The sequence below is a fragment of the Equus asinus genome, chromosome 5, assembly GCF_041296235.1.
Source record: "Equus asinus isolate D_3611 breed Donkey chromosome 5, EquAss-T2T_v2, whole genome shotgun sequence".
Lineage (NCBI taxonomy): Eukaryota > Metazoa > Chordata > Mammalia > Perissodactyla > Equidae > Equus > Equus asinus.
The window spans coordinates 82,706,852-82,726,916 of NC_091794.1; the positions used below are offsets into that span (position 1 = coordinate 82,706,852).

The following is a 20,065-nucleotide window of genomic DNA, read 5'->3' on the forward strand; positions in this document are numbered from 1 at the left end:
CAAAGTAGAGATATCATCTCTGACCCACCAATTCCTCTTCTAGATATTTATTCTATAGAAATAATGGAGTAAGTATCCGAAAATACAAGTACAAGGACATTTATTTCAGCATTATTTATAATAGAGAAAAATTAGTATCTTAAATATCCATCAATAAAGCACTGGTTAAAAAATCAATTTCAGTACATCAATACATCATACAATGGAATATGATACAGCCATTAAAAAGACTGAAATAGGTCTAAATATTTTGACATGTAAAGATATCTAGTATATATTAGTGACTGAAAGAAAAGTTGTAGAACTTATTTTTGTAAAATAAACAAATAGATAAATACATGAATAGACATTAAATATATGTGTGAGCTATATATTTTCTGCTTGCTTACACATAAATAGAAAATAGTCTGAAAGACACTTTTTACTTTATATGCAATATACTTTGTTTCAATAGTCTTCTAATTAAAAAGCAATTACAGGGAGGGGGGAATGGGGAGCGACTGCTTACCAGGTAAGGGGGTTTTCTTTCCGGGTGATGAAAACGTTTTAGAGACAGAAGAGGTGGTCATACAACACTGTATGTAACTAAACGCCACTGAATTGGACACTTTAAAGTAGTTAACATTGTTGTGTGAATTTCACCCCAACAACAACAAAAAAGAAATACAAATGGGGGAGGGGAAGCAGGTTTTTACTTAGGTAGCAACATTTTTCTCTCAATACTGATTTGGACATTCTGATATTTGAATCGCAAGCTCTCGCTTAGTTAAACACTTTAAGAGCTGACAGCTTTTAACGACCAAGGAAACAAAAGTTCTTGAAAGCACATTTGTCCTCACCCACTGAGACCAGGCTGCCGTAGATCTCCAGCATCACCTCTTTGTACAGGGCCCTTTGTGCAGGGTCTAGTTGCCCCCACTCCTCTTCGGTGAAGTCCATGGCCACATCCTTGAACGTAACAGGTTCCTAAAACACCAATGAACGGTAATGCCTCTTCAGTGAGCAAGCATCTACACCAGCGTTCGTGGTACAAAGGGTCAACCTGGCAACACTGAGAAGGGAAGGCAGAATCAAAGGGGCTTCAGAGCTCTGCCCCGAGCCATAAGGATAATTAAAAGAATAAAAACAATTTAAAAGATACGTATATCTAACATAGATGCTCACCAACCCTACTAATACAAAAGGCTCTTAAAAACCAATTTAAAGGGGCCGGCCCTGGGGCTGAGTGGTTAAGTTCACGAGCTCCGGTTGGGCAAAATCCGGCAGCCCAGGTTTCGCTGGTTCAGTTGCCGGATGCGGACATGGCAGCGCTCATCAGGCTGTGTTGAGGTGGCGTCCCACATAGCACAACGAGGCATTCACAACTAGAATATACAACTATGTACTGGGGGGCTTGGGGAGAAGAAGAAGGGACCCAGGATCTGAACCGGCAAACCCTGGGCCACCAAAGTGGAGCATGTGAACTTAACTGCTATGTCACCAGGCCAGCCCCTTATCTCTTATTTCCTAAGACTATATATTATATACTTGAAGGTACCCTTAATATGTATGTTCTGGATACCTATCCACTGTCTTAATTCTGTTTCTCAACTATCAAAAAGTTATTTCCTATATAAAATATTCATCATAACAGTGAATTAATGCAAAATTGCTAAATCTAGAGATATAGCAACTTTAAAAACAAAGCGGATCAAAATAAATTCCCAGTAATTAGGTATGTTCATACTCTAGCACTCATTTTCAATTCTTAATTATGGGAAGCTTTTGGGAACTGGCTGTAAAAATGAAAATATTCAAGGTGGTCTTGAATATAGGGACACTGCTAATATTTTGACTTGGTCTTGAATATCAGGAGATTGACAAAACTTATTGAGGAGTTTGTTTTACAAATTTACTCAGATACATACATAAAATTGGATTTGTTCTTAGTCAATAATGAATAACCACATCAGTTACAGTTTGTTATTTTCTAAAATTTATTCCTAAATATAATAGAAATATGTCATATAAATGCCTAAAACTACAGTTTTTAATGCCCAACCCTAGGTTTTAATTTCAGCTATTAAAGCACAATCAACCTCAAGTGTATACATGGCTGTACCACTACAGATTATGCTGAAAAATCACTTGCAGTGTTGAAACGTTCTCATATCTATAATGATCCTGCACACAGTGAGTAGCAGACACACATAAATTAGCTGCTGATATAAGGGAAACCTCTCAGCCCATGCTCTATTTGCTTTTATGTAAAGAAAGTACAATCTCTGGTTTTTCTTTACATTCCTTGCTTCTAGAATGTCTCTGCAATACAGCTGTACTATTTATTCACTTGGCTTAGGATTTTTCTAAATGCTCCAAACTCTTTTTATATAATAAAAAAAAATACATTGGCAACTCTTAGTCTCTAATCTAGCCTACCAGTTTGACACGGTGCTGGCTTGTATTTCTAGGCTAGACACTTAAATTATGACTTTTTTCCTAGGGTACGTACTGACATAATTACCATTCATCTATGGAAAGAAAATTTGATGTCAAAACAACAAACACGTCAAATAACCCCCACCTCCCACCCCCACAAAGAGAATCACATTTCGTTTGCTTTTTTCTGATAACAAAAGTGCTAATTATTATAGAAAATAAGAGAAAACTACAGAAAAGAATACAAAATATATAATCACATTGCCCAAAAATAACTACTGCAGTGGTCCCTCCTTATCTGCAGGGGACACATTCCAAGATCCCCAGTGGATGCCTGAAACCGCAGACAGTACCCAACCCTACATACATTGTGTTTTCCTGTATTTACATACTTATGATAAAGTTCAATTTATAAATTAGGCTTAGTAAGAGATTAACAACAATAACCAATAATAAAATAGAACAATTATAACAATATACTGTAGTAAAAGTTACCTTAGATCTTAGCAACCTCAGCATACAATTTTTTTCTTTCCTTATTAAGTAAGAACTTTCACCTTTTCACTTAAAGGAAGCACCTTACGACTTCTGTTTGGCATATCTGAATTGCCAGCATCACTACCCTTGTGCTTTGGGGCCATTATTAACTAAAATAAGGTTACGTGAGCACAAGCACTGAAATACCACGACTGTCGATCTGATAACCAAGAAGGCTACTAATGACTATGAGGCAGGTAGCATATAAAGGGTGGATACATTGGGCAAAGGCATAATCACATCCCAGGTAGGACAGAGTTGATGGCAGACAGCATGAGATTTTATCACACTACTCAGAACAGTGTGCAATTTAAAACTTATGAATTGTTTATTTCTGCAATTTTCCACTTAATATTTTTGGATGGCAGTTGACTGTGGGTAACGGAAACTGTGGAAAGTGAAACCATGGATAAGAGAGGACAACTGTACTTACATTTTGGAATATATATGAAAATTTTAAAAATTGGAGATTTTTTTTTAACATTTTTGAAAGAAAACATCATGAACATTTTTCCTTATTAGTAAATATTCTTCCACACCTTGTTAATGACTGCATAGTGGTTCACCACGTGGTTATATCATAATTTATTTAAGAATCTCCCTATACTGGACACTTAAGTTGCTTCCCAGTTTTCATTATTATAATGGTACCGCAAGTGATATCACTGTATTTAAATTTTATACATTCATCAGCTCTTTTTCTTATGGAAAATTCCTAGAAGTAGAATTGTGAGGTCAAAGACTTTTGACACATATTTCCAAAAGCCCTTCAAAAAGTTTGTGGCAAAATGACATTTAATTTAAAAGTATTTGAGAGTCTTGGTTTTACTGGAAATCTCTGCCAATTTGACAAGTGGCAAAAATGCCATTTCATTATATTATAATTAACATCTCCTGGATTACTAGTGAAGTTGAAAAATACCAAATCAGATGGTAAAAATATTTATAAGTTTTACAGGTCAGTAACATTATTTTACAAAAACAAGGAATTCCATCTAACTAGAACCAAAGAAAAAGGACAACTCTTTTCCCCACAACTGAAAAGGAAAAAATAAAACAAAACAACCCAGTGACCTGAGACCAGAGTGACAGGCAGTTGGAAGGGATGGGTTTGCCCCTTGGAGAGATGCCAACAGCAGCAATGCTATGGGATATGGGACCCTGTATCCTGCAGGACGGGGAGCTTAGCCTAACCCGGGACCCATGAGGACTTGGAATCATCCCATGTTAGTGGCATCTTCTAAGCTACTGGCAGAAACAGAAGTCAATTCTCTCTGGAGATAAATTTCCCATGGGACTCATACATATATACTAAGAGCAATCAGTGAGCTTACAATTAAAGTCAAAGGTGAGAGTCAGCAGAAAACAGATTTAGACTACCAACAATTACAGATATTTAAACTATCAGATACAGAACCAGAACAGCAATACAAGAGTTATTTAAAAAAATAAAAGATGCAATTATAACATGATCAAGCAAAGAAATTATCTGGAAATAACATGCAATTGTGAAAAAAAAAACCAAATGGAATGTCTAAAGATGCATTAAAAGGGAACGTCTAAAGAATGTACTTCCAGAAAAAGAAAAGTGATCCCAGAAGGAAGGGCCGAGATACAAGAGGGAACAACAAGCAAATAAGTGGTAAATATATACGTAAATCCAAACAAACACTGTCTGTATAAAATAATGGCTTGAATAACATCTAATTTATTAAAAGGACAGAATTAAAAAGCAGAAAACAATAGCTTATAAGTCAAACAGGGATATGATCAGTACTAAAGAGTTTTAAAGTCCTTGCATTATTCTAAAAGGGATTAACACATTTAAACTTAAACTTGCAAATATGCATAATAAAATTTCAAGGGTAATCTCCAAAACAATAGATATAGGTTATAAATTTCAAACAAGAACACAGGGAAAGAAGCTCTGACCACTTAAAAAACAACAGGAACAAAAAGGTAAGAAAGGAGGGGAAAACAGGAAAAAAAATGGACAAATAAAATTAAAATGTAAGATAAACACATCAAATATATCAACTACACTAAATGCAAATAGACTAAATTTGCTAATTAAAAAGGCAGAGATCATCAGATTGAGGGGCAGAGGGGGAATTCAGCTATAAACTGTTAACAAGATATACACCAAAAGCAAAAGGCCATGAAAAAGTTGAAAGTAAAATTATGGGAAAAGATAAACCAGGCAAATAAGACCAGAAGAAAGCTGGAATAGCTATACCAACATCACACAAAATAGATTTCTAGACAAAAAGCATCACCAGTGATATAAAATGTGACTACATAAGGATAAAAAGTTCAATTCTCCATGAAGATATAACAACTGTAAACTTATATACCTCATAAAACATCTTCAAATTACATTTTTAAAAATGGAAGTACAGAGAGAAATTGAGATATCTAGTACTCAAAGAGATTCCACACATATTTTTCTCACTTACTGATGGGTCAAGCAAAGAAAAATAAATTAGTAAAGGTACAGAAATTTTGAACAAGTCAGATTTTACGGACACCTACAGAAGTTGGCACCTACTGTTAGAGAATATACATTTCACTCAAGCACACATGAAACATTGTAAAAAACTGATCAGATACCAGCTCATAAAGCAATTATGAGCAACAAAAGAGAAGACTTGAAAGAGGTATGGAAGCTCACTATATACTCCAATCTTTAAGAAATATAAAGCTCACCTCCTTCAGGAAGTCTTCCTTGATCACCTGGTGCACACTGATTTTTCCTCTTCTCTAGCACAGATACCACTGACTGCAGTCCTCAGACTGGCACTCAGCGATGGCTTCTTTTCAATTTATTTACTGTATACATGAGTAGTAGTCTCCCCTTACCCGTAGTTTCACTTTCCTCAGATTCAATTTCCAGACTTTCAGTTACCCCAGGTCAACCATGGTCTGAAAATAAGAAATGCAAAATTCCAGATATAAACAATTCGTACATTTTAAATTGTGTGCCAGTTGTGACCCGTGCTGCCAGCCTGCCTGGGACGTGAATCATCCCTTTGTCCAGCGTATCCACGCTGCATACACTACCCGGCTGGTAGCCTGTTGCTTAGGAGAAAACACAGTATGTATAGAATTGAGTACTATCCATGGTTTCAGGCACCCACTGGGGATCTCTGAATCCCTCCCCTCAGGTAATGGGGGACTGCTGTCATCTCTATTTTATGCATGAACATATTGATCTCCCCCAAAGAAACTGCACACTTTGAAGTAAGAACTGTATCTAAGTCAATTTGTTTTGGTCTTACAAATGAGCACAGAGCAGCCATGACTGAGCAGATAAATGAATGTTAGGTACAGAAGAGACCAAAATTAAAGAAGGGAGCACTTCCTTTGGAGTTCTTCATTTCACAGATTAGGCCCAGTCCTCTAGTTGTGGACAATTTAGACTCAGTCCCTGGATAAGAAGACTTGTCCACTGACAACACGGACAGCAGAGACAACAGACTTAAGAGATGAATCCCGGCTCCACCATCTAATAGCTTGGCGAATTTGACAAATGTCTACACCTCACTGAGCTGGTTGCTTCATCTATAAAATGGGAATATCATCCACTTCTCACAACCGTTGTGAGAATTAAGAGAAAAATCAACGTTATGTATATCTAGCATGCAGTAAGTGCTCCATAAATGTTGGTTTCTTTCTTTCCTAAGGAAGGAAGAGGAACTATCTTTTTCCTCTAGACACCTTCTAGACTGAAAAAGGAAACCTGTACCTCACCTGGGAATTGGTCATCTCATCTTCCTCTTGGGCAAGGTCAGGGAGTTAAGGAGGCAGAGCTGGGCGAGAAAGGAACCATGAGACACCAAGCCTGCCTTGCAGCTCCCAGAGCGGCCAGCTGGGACAACTGTTTATGCCCTGCCCGAACCATTCCCTCAACCGCCCTGACCTATGATGCCCTCTCTTCTCCACCCTACAGATCGTTCACCATCTTAGGTAAATCGTCTCCCCTCTATTCTGAGTCAAAACCCGCACGGTCCCTCCCTGTTCTCTGAAAGTGGCCGCCTGACCCAAGCCTTGCTAAGTAACCTCTGCAGCCCCAGCAGCTCCAGAACCCCTTCCACCTCCAGACTCCAGCCTTAGCTCATAGTTTTGGCAGGAGGCCTCAGGTCACAGGTGCGTGCTCTCAAGACGGGTACCAGCTGCCTGTGGAGGGGCAGCCTTCACTCGAAAGAGCACAGCTGACTCCTATGGGCTCGCGAAGAGCTTTTTCTTGGCTGGCGTTTTTCTCCCGGGCCCCAAGTCTCTGCGCGGCCAGCGAGAGGCCCATAGTCGGAAACCCAGCCAGGCTCAGAGTTACACTAAGCTCGTCCCTGGATACATACCTGGAGGAACTCAGGATAGGGGGCTCTGGACACAGGATTGCAAAGCAGGCGACCAAACACTTAGGGAGAAACCTGAGGCACCAAAGGGTGGAGGCACCTTGCACACACTGCTCTGCGAGGGGAGAGACACGGCGGACCCGCACTGCCGCTACCCAGTGATCGCGGCCCCGATTTGAGGGGCTCACAGCCGGGAGCAGCCGGGCACAGGGCTGTTGAGACAAGACTGGAGTCTGAAGGAGAAAGGGACCCTGAAGTCACTCGGGCGGCAGCTTCCACTAATGCTCCTGCCCGCGGTGAGCGGAGCTGGGTGAAGAGACTGCTTTGGAGAACCCTCCACAGGCAAACCGCAGCGCCACACTCTTTTGGGGACCATCGCTCCCGGGCCCCAGATTTGAAGTTTCAAGTCCCTCAATCCCACCCTCATTCTGGCCCTTTGATCTCCATCTTCCCGCTGACCCAGGAGCCCCTCCAGTCTTGCCGTGAAGAGCCGCCCAGCCTCACCCCCACGGCGCCTGGCGTGTGGAAACGCCTCTTTCCGCCTTGCTGAGGGGAGAAAGACCACTTTTTAATTTTATTTCCTGGTCTGCGACAATGGGAGTGCCCGCAGCCTCTCTCCTGCCGCTGTAGAAGCTCGGCTGTCCCGCGGAGCTCCTGGAGGGGCGGGCCGGGATGACTTCTCCTCCCTCGCACGTCGGGGTCGGGCTCCTTTGGGGGTTGGGGACTGAGAGTGCGAAGAGGTATCGGTGTCTCCCTCGTGGCCTGTCGCTCTCTGGGATGTCACCGCGCTGGTTCCCACTGACGGCTGCACAGGCGCCTCTGGCGGGCAGGCGTTCTAAGGCAGGGTGGCGCGGCGCCGGTCTGGGCGGCCCTCCCTCCCGCACGGTCCTCTGATGGGTGGCTCCACCCCAGTGTGACCTCTTCCACCCTCTGGGTCCACCCCTCCCCCAGATAGTGTGCTTAATGTGGTAGCCACTTGGCCGCCCCTCTCTGCCTTGCTGTCTCCATACAGGCTTCCAGGAGCTTCTTGCAAGTAGCCCCAGTCTCTGTGGGGGGAATCTCTTGGAATCCTTACTTGATTTTTGGAGAGAAACACCAGGGCACTCTCCCCCAGGGCTGATTCATGACGCTTGTGATTCCCATTCCGCCCCTCCAACCAATCTTCTAGTTATATGAGGTTGAGGGGATGGGTGGAGCAGGTCTGGAAAGATGGTTGAGGATGCAGAAGTCGGTTTGGTTACTTTTTACTAAGTCGTGGAAGTGGAGAAGTTGCCTGGCCCCCAATTATTTGTGGCTTTAAAAAAAATAAATAATGTAGGGTATTTGATGCTCCTCACTTGTTGATCCTAGTTTCCATCCTGGGCTAAAGGAGAAATCCTGCTTAAGATCTGTTAGAGTTAGAGTTACATCATGTTCTGTACGTGGATGTATCAAAAATTTTAAACTATTCTCCCACTGTTGAACCTGCAGCTGTGGTAGTCAGTGCCACTCACAAATATAATGGATTTCCTTTTCCCAGTATGTGGTAGAATTGCAATTTCCCATCCCTTGGAAGTTAGTGGTGACAACACGATTTGTTTGGCTGCAAAATATGAGCAATGTAATGTGTAGTAATGTAATGTAATGTGTGCCACTTCCAAAAGGAATCTTTTAAGAGCCAGTGCACAATTTGTCATGTTTCTTTACCCTCTGCCCCAGAAATTGTAATGTTCACTGTGGCAGGCAGCCTCTAAAATGGCCTCCAGTGACCCCTTCTTCTGATACTCAAGCCCTTAAAATCCGCTATCCTTGAGTGTGGGCTGAACCTAGTGACTTGCTTCTAAGGAACAGAATATAGCAAAAGTGATAGGATACCACTTCCGAGATTAGGTTACAGAACGATTCTGGCTTCCATCTTGCTTGCCCTCTTTACCCTCCCTCGCTCCCTTGCTCACTCTAAGAGCAGCCAGCTGCTTTGTTGTGAGCTGTTCTTGTGGGACCTGGAGAGGTCTGTGTGGCAAAGAACTGATGTCTCCCACCAGGTAGGACCTCAGGCCTGCCAACAGCCACATGACTAAGTTTGGAATTGGCTCTCCTGAGGCCTGCCAATCACCACATAAGTGAGCTTGGAAGCATGTCCTTCCTTTTGTTGAGCCTACAGATGACTGTAGTCCCAGCCAACACTTTGACTGCAGTCTCATAAGAGACCCCGAGCCAGAGGATCTAGTAAAGCTATGCCAGATTCCTGACCCACAGACTGTGAGCTAATAATTGTTTGTTGTTTTAAGCTACTAAGTTTTTGAGTAATTTGTTATTCAGCAGTAGGTAACAAATATGTTCAGGATGGTTCCAGAGTGAGGCAACATGGAGTTGAGTCCCCAGCCTGTCCAGCATGGGCTTGTGTTAGAGGTGAGAAATAAATTTATGTTGTTATAAGCCACTAAGTAGATCTGAGGGCTGGTTGAGTACTGCAGTAACCGTTGCTAGTGTAGATAACACAATGATAAATACCTTTGTACACGAGTCATTTACCAAATGTCTAATTATTTCCTTAGGACAGATTCTTAGAAATGGAATTGCTCAGTCAAATGGTATGAAGTTTTAAGACTTTTAATCACATTAACAAACTGTGGTCCAAAAGATTATGCCAATTTACATTTCCGCCACTGAGGAGGAGTTCGATTCACCAAACCCTGACCAGTTCATTCACCTTGCAATCATAAACACATATGTTGATGTAAAAACCTGTTCATCCCCGCCTCATAAGTATCTTTTAAATATAACGCTTTCTATCCCCCAGCACCTAACAATGACTTGGTTTAAATAGTAAAATAAATAAATAAATTATACCTTGTTTCAATTTTCAAACATCTGTTTAATTTTGATTCATTATGGTTCATACTTAGCTAATTCTTTTACTCTATTAATTCTGGCATTTAAGAAAGGGAGCAAAGAGCACAGAGCGCAGATCATAATGCCAAATAAAACTCAAAATTTTCTGTAATCTTTTCAATAAAATTAGTAATATTACTTACAGAATATGAGTTTCAGAACATGCTTTTCCCTGTTTATTCAGTTGACAGGGCTTTTTCATGATGAATTCTTTGCTGCTTTATTAAAAAGCTAATTTTAAGTTTTCCCACATTCACAAAGCTTCCATGTTTTTATGACTTCTTTGATGGAGAATGAGATGAATCTTCTGGTTAAAAGATTTCCCACGTGTGACATTTATTTTGTTGCTCTGCTGTATGAGTTAAAGAATGTTTAAGGAGATGTGACTTCTTGATGAAGGCTCTGCCACATTCAGGACACCCACGGGGTTTCTTGCCTGTATGAATTCTCTGATGCATGACAAGCACTGATGAGTCTGCAAAGGCTTTGCCACATTCTCTGCGTCTGTACGGTTTCTCTCCTGTATGAAATCTAGAATGTTTATAAAGGGACGAACTGTACCTGAAGGTTTTCCCACATTCCTTACATGCAAATGAGTTCTCGAGTGTATGAGATTTCACATGTTGAGTAAAGGAGGAGTTTCAAGTGAAGGATTTCCCACACTGACGGCATTCATAAGGTTTCTCTCCAGTGTGAAGTCTCTGGTGGACCACCAGTTGTGCTTTATGCATAAACGCTTTCCCACAATCATTGCACACAAAGGGTCTCTCTCCACTATGAATTTTTTGATGAGCTATAAGGTGTCCCCTACTGTTAAAGGCTTTCCCACAGTCATTGCATTCAAAAGTTTTTTTTTTTTCCTTGTATGATTTTTTTCTATGTCTAATGAGATGAGACTTCTTTTGGAAGGTTTTCTCACATTCATTGCATCCAAAGGCCTTTTTTCTTGTATGCTTTTTTTTTCATGTCTAATGATACAAAACTTGTTTTTGAAGGCGTTTCCACATTCTGTGTATTCATAAGAGTTTTCTCCAATATAACTTTTATTATAACTAAGTGTAAATTAGGTTGCAAATTATTTCCATTTGATTCACATTTATGTTGTCTTGAAGAAATAAAGTTTATACTCAGATTACAATTTTGGACTCTCTGCTTGGTCAGTGCTTTCTTGAAAGTGAACATAAAATTGTCTTTGCTACCCTCCTGTTTCTCTGGCTCATCAAGTAAGTAGATAACTTCTAAACAGGAGCAAAATGAAACATTCCCAGTTACTCCTTCCAATATCATGTTATAGAAAGAAAAATTTTAAAGACTACTGTTCTAGGCAAGATGCCTATCCTGACTGCTCCTATTCAACATAGTACTGAAGTCCTAGCTAGACCAGTTAGGTAAGAAAAAGAAATAAAAGACATCCAAATTGAAAAGGAAGAAGTAAAAGAATCTCTGTTCACAGATGACATGATTTTATATGTAGAAAACCCTGAAGATTCCACAAAAAAACTATTAGAACTAATAAACAAATTCAGCAAAGTTGTAGGACACAAAATCAACATACAAAAATCAGTTGCGTTTCTACACACTAAAAACAAACAATCCAAAAAGGAAAGAAAGAAACCAATCCTATTTACAATAGCATCAAAAAGAATAAAATACTTAGGAATAAATTTAACCAAGAAGGTGAAAGACTTGTACACTGACAACTACAAAACACTGCTGAAAGAAATTAAAGAAAACACAAATAAATGGAAAGACATCCTGTGTTCATGGACTAGAATACTTACTATTGTTAAAATGTCCATACTACCCAAAGCGATCTACAGATTCAATGCAATCTCGATGGCACTTTTTGCAGGAATAGAAAAAACAATTCTAAAATTTATATAGAACCACAAAGGACTCCAAATAGCCAAAACATTCTTGAGAAAGAAGAACAAAGCAGGAGGCCTCACACTTCCTGACTTGAAACCATATTAGAAAGTTACAGTAATCAAAATAATATGGTACTGAAATAAAGATGACATATAGGCCAATGGAACAGAATAGAGCCCAGAAATAAACCCATGAATGTACAGTCTTCAACAAGTTGCCAAGGCTACCCAATGGGAAAGGATAGTCTCTTCAACAAATGATGCTGGGAAAACCAGATATGCACACATAATAAGAGTGAAATTAAACCCTACTCTTACACCATACACAAAAATCAACTCAAAATGTATTAAAGACTTAAATGTAAGACCTGAAACTATACAACTCCTAGAAGAAAAGATAGGAGAAAGACTTCATCACATTGGTCTTGGCAATGATTTCTTGGATATGATAACCAAAAGCACTGGTAACAAAAGCAAAAATGGACTAAAACTAACATCAAACTGAAAAGCTTTTGTGCAGCAAAGGAAACAATCAACAGAGTGAAAAGGCAACCTACAGAATAGGAGAAAATATTTAAAAAACACATATTGGATAAGAGCTTAATATCCAAAATATATAAGGAACCCCTATAACTCAATAGCAAAAAAAATGGGCAAAGGACTTTAATAGACTTCTCTCCAAAGGAAACATACAGATAGTCAACAGGTATATGAAAAGATGCTCAACATCACTAATCATCAGGGAAATAGAAATCAAAACCACAATAAGATAGCACCTCACATCAGTTAGGATGTCCATTATCAAAAAAACAGAAAACAACAGTGTTGGCAAGGGCATGGAGAAGTTGGAACTCTTGTGCACCATTGGTGGGAATGTAAAACAGTGCAGCCACTATGGAAAACATATGGAGTTTCCTCAAAATATCAAAAATAGAACCACCACAGTATCCAGCAATCCCACTTCTGGGTATTTATCAAAAAACCTGAAAACAGGATTTCCTAGAGATATTTGCACTCCCATGTTCATTGCAGCATTAGTCACAACAGCCAAGAGCTGGAAACAATCTAAATGTCAACTGACAGATGAATGGATAATGAAAATATGGTATACACATATTTTAAAAAAGAAGGAAATCCTGTCATATGCTACAACATGGATGAACGTCAAGGACATTAAGCTAAGTGAAATAAGCCAGTCGCAGAAGACCAAATACTGCATGATTCCACTTATACCAGGTATTTAAAACAGTCAACACACAGAAGCAGAAAGTAGAATGGCGGTTGCCAGGGGCTGGGAGGAGGGGGAAATGGGGAGTTGCTGTTCAATGGGTACAGACTTTCAGTCACGCGAGATCTGCTGTACAACACTGCGTAAATGGTTAGCAATACTGTACTGTATGCTTAAAAATCTGTCAAAGGGTAGATTTCATATCATGTGTTTTTTACCACAAAAAACATCTCCGGTTTCAGGTCTAGTTTCCCATTTTGGACAGCAAAACAAAGGAGAAATCTGTATTTCTCCTGCCCCTGAGCTTTAAGGAAAACATTGCTGAAATGGAGGCTTCTGGAAAACAATAATGAGAACAAGTAGCTTTTTCTATTTGTAAATATGACTTTCCAACCTGTGAGAGATGGTGAAACAGGCACAAAGTCAAGTCATAACGATGACATAGGAAGTTAAAGAGGACTCTCGACAAGGATGCAGAGTAAGCTCTGAGAGGGCAGTGAGCCATTTCAGAGGAATGACTGAGTCAGGTAATCAGGGAACAAGGAGATAAGGCTTTATGGGGAAATGAGAAGAGGTGGATTGGTTTGGAGAAATTTGATCAGAGTCAAGGTCTACAACATCTAAAATTTAAATTATCCTGTTAGGACACTCCCTAGTCTCTTTCATACACCTCTCTTTCTCCTTACTCATGCCGCACATAACTACCAAATGAATTTTGCTAAGCCATTAACTCCCTTGTATCTAGAGGCACATTTCTATATCCTCCTAAACCATCCAAACCACAGTTGTGGCATATTTGTAGAAAGTTCTCCAACTCCCCGTCTAGCTAGGATTCATTCTCCAACGCCTAGATATACCCAGGAACACAGAGGCCCAGCAGAAGGTTTAAGAGAGACCAGACTTAAATTCCTTTTGCTTCTATCATCAGCTGTTTCTACCACTTGATGTGAAATTTGTCCTAATAATTAATCCTGCTTTTTATAACCTCTTTCAGTCTGCCAGATGTACTGGCCTCCAGAATCCTTCTTTGCCCCTGACACCGCACTCTTCAACTCAAATTTCACATTTTGTTTTCCATACTTAGGGCTTCCATTAACTCTGGGGACCTGAAACACAAGACTCCTAGTCTTTACCAACCTTTGCCTTTATATATTTTGTGCTTAAGAAAGTTAATTCTGACTGTTACCATGATGCCACACCATGTCCAGTGTGACACTATCCCTGCCAAGCTCAACACTCTACAAATGCTAAGTCCACTGATATGATAAAGTCAGGGAAAAGGGAGGAGAAGAAAATTCCTCACTATTTCTGAGGTTTCCTTCTTTCAAGAGGGAATCTTATTAGTGCAACACTCTGGACTCTTTTATCATTCCTCATTTCTCAAATCCACACAATCTGCCTACATTGTAAGAACTAACTGTATGGAAAATATCTGCGGTCACGTGGAGGAGGGAAGAATGAGGATTGCAGGAATTGAGGGAACAAAGCAAGGACCTCGCTGAAACAGGCAGTGCGAGGAGCCAGAGGAGAGAGGAGAGGCACATCCCTCCACACGAGAGCTGAGCAAAGAGAAAGAGCAGCTGTGTGGGGACAGTGAAACGGAAGGTGTCATTTGGGGAGATGATGATGCTATGTCAAGTGTACCCAGTCCCTTCCAAAGGTGTGTGGCTTTTAAGAGGTGCTTCCTGAAAAGTATTTCCAAGCTGCCTGTCGCTCACTGACCCACCGGCATCTCAATTCCAAAGACTCCACCTGCCTGGTTCCCACACTCACCTGGACAGCTCCAACGTGGGCTCTCTCCCTCTCCCATCCGCGCCTCTTGTCCCTGCTCCACCTTGAAGATCACTTTAGTTTTGGCAACTGGATCCCCTGTTCATGGGAAACAACACAGAACTGGAGGCAAAGTGCTAGGGACAAACAACTACCTCACAATTCAGGGCTGCCTCCTTGAGTCTCAGGGCCTGTAAAGGATGACAAACGGGCTTTAGAACAGAAAAGACCCTTCTCCTCCATTTGGGAGGGAGAAGCATAAACAGACTATCTGATCCCTAAAGCAGATTAAGAATCTCTGACCACTAAAACTCAGGACCAAACTTACTAATTCAGAACGGTCACAGCCTTCACAAGTCTTAAAGGAAGGGCGCTATTAATACATTCTGAGTTACACGGAAAAGCTACCACCCACTGTCCTTACCCACTGAGACGAGGTTTCTAAAGTTCTCCAGCATCACATCCCAATACAAGGTTCTCTGATCACAGTCAAGCAGCTGCCACTCCTCTGGGGTGAAGTCCACAGCCACATCCTGGAATGTCACTGATCCCTGTAACAGCACATTCATTTTCAACCTAGAGAGAGCTCCACTGGGGGATGTGGAGCGGATTCAGAGCAATTCCTCTGATTATACTCACTGTTCAGAGTTTGCAATAAGTTATATAGGATAACCAAAAACTACTATGTACTTGATTTGGAATTAAAATTTGTGAGAGAACAAAATCATATGAAAACTCTCCCAATATATACATTATATACATACATGTATACATATATATGCAGAGAGGGAGAGAGGAAGAGAAGGAAAAAGAGACAAAATATTAAGTTCACTGAGCACTGCTCTGGCCTCATGTATTCTGCTTACATAAAGTGACACTAAAAAATGGTCACATGAAAACTGCTACTGCATTTATAACAAAATCTCCTACGTAAACACTCATCAAAAATTTTTCTTTTATAAGTGCCAGGAAAACCTTTACTTATGGAATTGTTACACCTTATTCTCTAGGACAAGGCTGATAATTTCACTGATTGAGTATTCTTTTTCTATAACTTTCAAGATTGGCATCTCAACATTACAAACTTGTGTAGACCCTATAGCCTCCATATCAATTTTCTAACTTTCTGTTCAATTTAACTTTCAATCTATATTTTTCCTGTTTATATTCTTATCTATTAATAGTTTTCTACTTTGATATATGGATTCTTACAAGTCACTGCAATTCACCAGAAAACAAAGTAGCATTTGAACGAATAAATGGATGGATAGGTGGAGGGATGGATGGATGTCTTGCCTGGAAACTGGTTATTTTCTGCTGCTCATGGGAAAGGACACAGATCTACGAAAACAGGACTTGGGGGAGTTCCCTGCCTTTTCAGCCAAGAAATAAGTGCCCATACACCAGCTACAGAAAAGGCTATTGGTGGAAGAATGACCTTTCAAACAAGTCAGGGAAGGCCGTGTTCTGGAAGCACAACTTGTCTCCTTTTAATTCTGATATGATTCTAGGTAACTTGCACAAGGATGTTCTCTCTTAGGTAGATATACATTTCTGCCCTTTTGATCTATTGCAATATATTGTTAATTTATGATCTAGTGATTTCTTTTCTCCCAGAAATTTATCCTAAAGAAATAAAAATGGATGGATAGAACTATTAAAAGCCTGAGCTCTGGAGCTAGGCAGCCTGAGTTCAAATTCAGCTACTCCACTTACTAGTGGTGTGACTCTGAGAAAGTTACTTAACTATTCAGTACCTCGGTTTTCTTATGTGCAAAATGCTGATAACAGTACACACATCATAGGATTTTTATGAGGATTAAGTAAGTTGATACACATAAAGCTTTCAAAGCAATATACGGCACATACTAAGCATTCAATAAAATTGTTATTATCTTAAAAAATGAGTGGCCATCCTGGTGGCATGGTAGTTAGGTTAGTGGGCTCTGCTTCAGTGGCCTGCGGTTGGCAGGTTTGATCCCAGACGTGGACCTACACACTGTTCATCAAGCCATGCTGTGGTGGCATCCCATATACAAAATAGAGGAAGATTGGCACGGGTGTTAGCTCAGGGACAATCTTCCTCAAGTGAAAAAGAGGAAGACTGGCAACAGAGGTTAGCTCAGGGCCAATCTTCCTCACCAAAAAAAAGGAAGAAAGAAAAAGAAAAAGGGAGAAATACAAAGTAATGTTTTCACATCGTTGCTTATAATACAAAAACACTGACAATAACTTAAATGTTCATTACTAGCGTGTCGATTAAAAAAAAGATGCTGTAGAAAGATATTGTTATGGAAAGAGTCCATTTATACTTGTAGCTTAAAGAAGTACATTGAAATATATAACATGATCCTCCCCTCCCCTTTTTGAAAAATGTGCGCACAGACACAGAGACACACAATCTTGGTGGTCATATATCAAAATGTAAATAATTATTTAGGGTTGCAAAGATAGCAGGATTATACGTAACTTTTATTTTATTCTTTTACATACTTGTACTTTCTAAATTTTTTATGTTACTTTTTCAAATACATATACATACATACATATGAAAATATAGATATACATATACAATTTACAAATAAACTCTGTACACCCTTAATCTGCCTCTATTTTTCTCCATAGCTCCTACCACCAAATGACAGATTACGTATCTGTATATTTGGTTTTTGTTTATCACCCCCCCCACCCCTCCCCCCCCGCGGGAAAACAGAGACTTTGTTTTGCTCATTGCAGAACACTGGTCCACGAGACACTCTGTAAATATTTGCTGAACTAATTAATGGACTAACCTCTCTTCTTGTTGGTTCTCTCCTTGTTACACATTTTCAAAAGAAACTTATTTAGCAACTTTGGCCCAGCCTAACTGAACTGTGATGCAGTAAAAAGAAGAACAGCCTGAGAACTGAAGATTGGATTTTAGGCTTGATTTAGCCACTAACAAGCTGTGAGATTCTTGGCGCTCGACTGCCATCTCAGGGCTGGTTTTATTCCACTCAAAATGAAGAAGCAGAACTACAAGATTCCTAAAAGTCCTTCTAGCACTACCAATCTGTGATTACTCTGTAAACTATTTCTTTATTTAGGTTAAAGGGAGAGAAGGAACCAATACACCACCATAGGCCAAATGTGACAAGTGAAATAGTATGGAGCTGGCTTAATCTTGAAAGAACCAACCAGGAATGAAGGGTGTTCACTGGTGTTGATGTGTTTGCAAGAACTGATGAGAAACAGAAAGACAGAAAGAACGTGTTTAGTAAAGAAGCAGAATTTCTTCTGTAGTAGCTCCTGATTCCTCCTGTCCTTGACCATATCCTCATTGTCCTCCTATGAGTTTCCTTTTCTTTCCTTTGGGGCCTGACCACATAAACCCACATTCTCCATTGTTCTGTAATTCTCACCTCTCTCCTCAAACATTTGGGACAACACCTCCATGGACACACTCCTTGACAGCACGTACATGTAATGCCACAAGCCAAGCTCTACTCACTAGAGAGGAGAGACAAACCTTGACTTCCCCTGTCCTTTCTCCTAGGAAAAATGGACTGGATGACAGAGACGCAACACTCCTTCAACTGGAACCTTCAGATTGGGCCCCAATTCTGTGAACTCACCATCACCTGTGGCCCTAGGGTGGCCTTTTGTAGATTTTAACAAGGGCTGCTGGAAACTGAGAAAGTCAGGAATACGCAAGAGGAACCCACGGCGACAATTACTCAGTGTTCCTGCAGAGACACCAAAAACTGTCTCAAAAACAAGGGTCACAAGTTGAAATTCACTTAGCATCCACTCCTCAGAAAAAAGAATACAAAGTAACAAACTAACTGTTTTAGGCGGTACTATGTTGCAAAAAGAATGAAATTTCGGGTAAAACTGCGTTGAATTTGAATACTACCTCCATTTACTAGCTGTGTGATTTGAAGCAGGTAACTTACATCTCTGTAAAACGATGGGGATACTTACATCACACAGGAACTTTGGTAGATAAATGCCATACTCTCTTAAAAGCGCTTACGGTGCCTGGCCCTGGCTATACTGATTCTCCGCCTCGCTGCCTTGAAGGGGTTTACTGCCGTCTGAGTCAAAAGGCTCCTGAATGTGGGGAGGTACAGTTCAACGCACAGGGCTCCCTACGCGGAAAACACTGCTTACAACCCAGCCCCGCACACGGGCGCGCCGCACCCCAGCCAGACCAGGGCTGCAAACCAGGGCAGCGCAGCCCTGCCCTGACTCGGCTTTCTCTGAGCCAAATGCCCCGCACATGGGGGTCATCTACAATTCTAGTTCCTTCACATGAACCAACAAGCCGGTCTTTGCCCTTCAACTGTTCCCTAAACCCTTCAGCATCAGCACCTATCAGCCCCCAAGCAGGCAGACCCACGCAGAACACTCTTGGATCGCCCCACTGCGCGTGTGCGGAAGTAACGCTCCACCCAGATTTCCCAGGGTCCTCCGGGGAAGGCCACCTGAGACTACATTTCCCATGAGGCTCGTAGAGCTTATGCCCGGAAGGCCTCAGGGGTTTCCTTTTCATCTAGTGGAGATTTCTAGTTTAGTGTCGCTTGGCTTCATGAGGAGCTCTAGTCTTATGGAAGGGAAACGTGTAGTTTGCACTTATTAATATAGATATGACATATAGAAAACATATGCCATAGAGACATGGCAAATAGAAAACATTAAAACCATGATTAAATGCGTTTTCTTTCATTTTCTTTTTTTAAAAAAATTAAATTCACTTCAGTAACACGGGAATAACATAAATATATCTTAACTGTAAATAATGCAAAAATATAGATTGTGTAAAATTTACACAAATTTAAGCCTGTTAAATAGGCTTTTTGTTTCAGACAGCCTAGTAATGAATATGTTTCGAAGTTTTATTACCGGGCTGGCCTGGTGGCTAGTGTTTAACTTCTCATGCTCTGCCTTGGCAGCCCAGGGTTCACGGGTTCAGATCCCAGGCGTGGACATTACACACCACTCATCAAGCAATGCTGTGGCAGCGTCCCATATACAAAGTA

At 40.5% G+C, this 20,065-nt stretch overlaps 1 long non-coding RNA gene and 1 pseudogene across 2 annotated transcripts; both read right to left on the minus strand.

The window, feature by feature from the left end:
- Positions 1-373: 373 nt before the first annotated feature.
- On the minus strand, positions 374-7,821 carry LOC106823130 (uncharacterized). Of its 2 annotated transcripts, none has more exons than XR_011503463.1 (3): positions 7,311-7,821; positions 5,662-5,877; positions 374-966 (listed from the first exon to the last, which is right to left on the minus strand). It is a non-coding gene; the product is annotated as an uncharacterized lncRNA (long non-coding RNA). The 2 variants fall into 2 exon arrangements; XR_011503464.1 differs by having other exon boundaries at positions 839-1,051.
- Positions 7,822-10,300: 2,479 nt separating this feature from the next.
- Positions 10,301-19,443, minus strand: LOC123285822 (zinc finger protein 684-like; annotated as a pseudogene).
- Between the last annotated feature and the right edge of the window lie 622 nt (positions 19,444-20,065).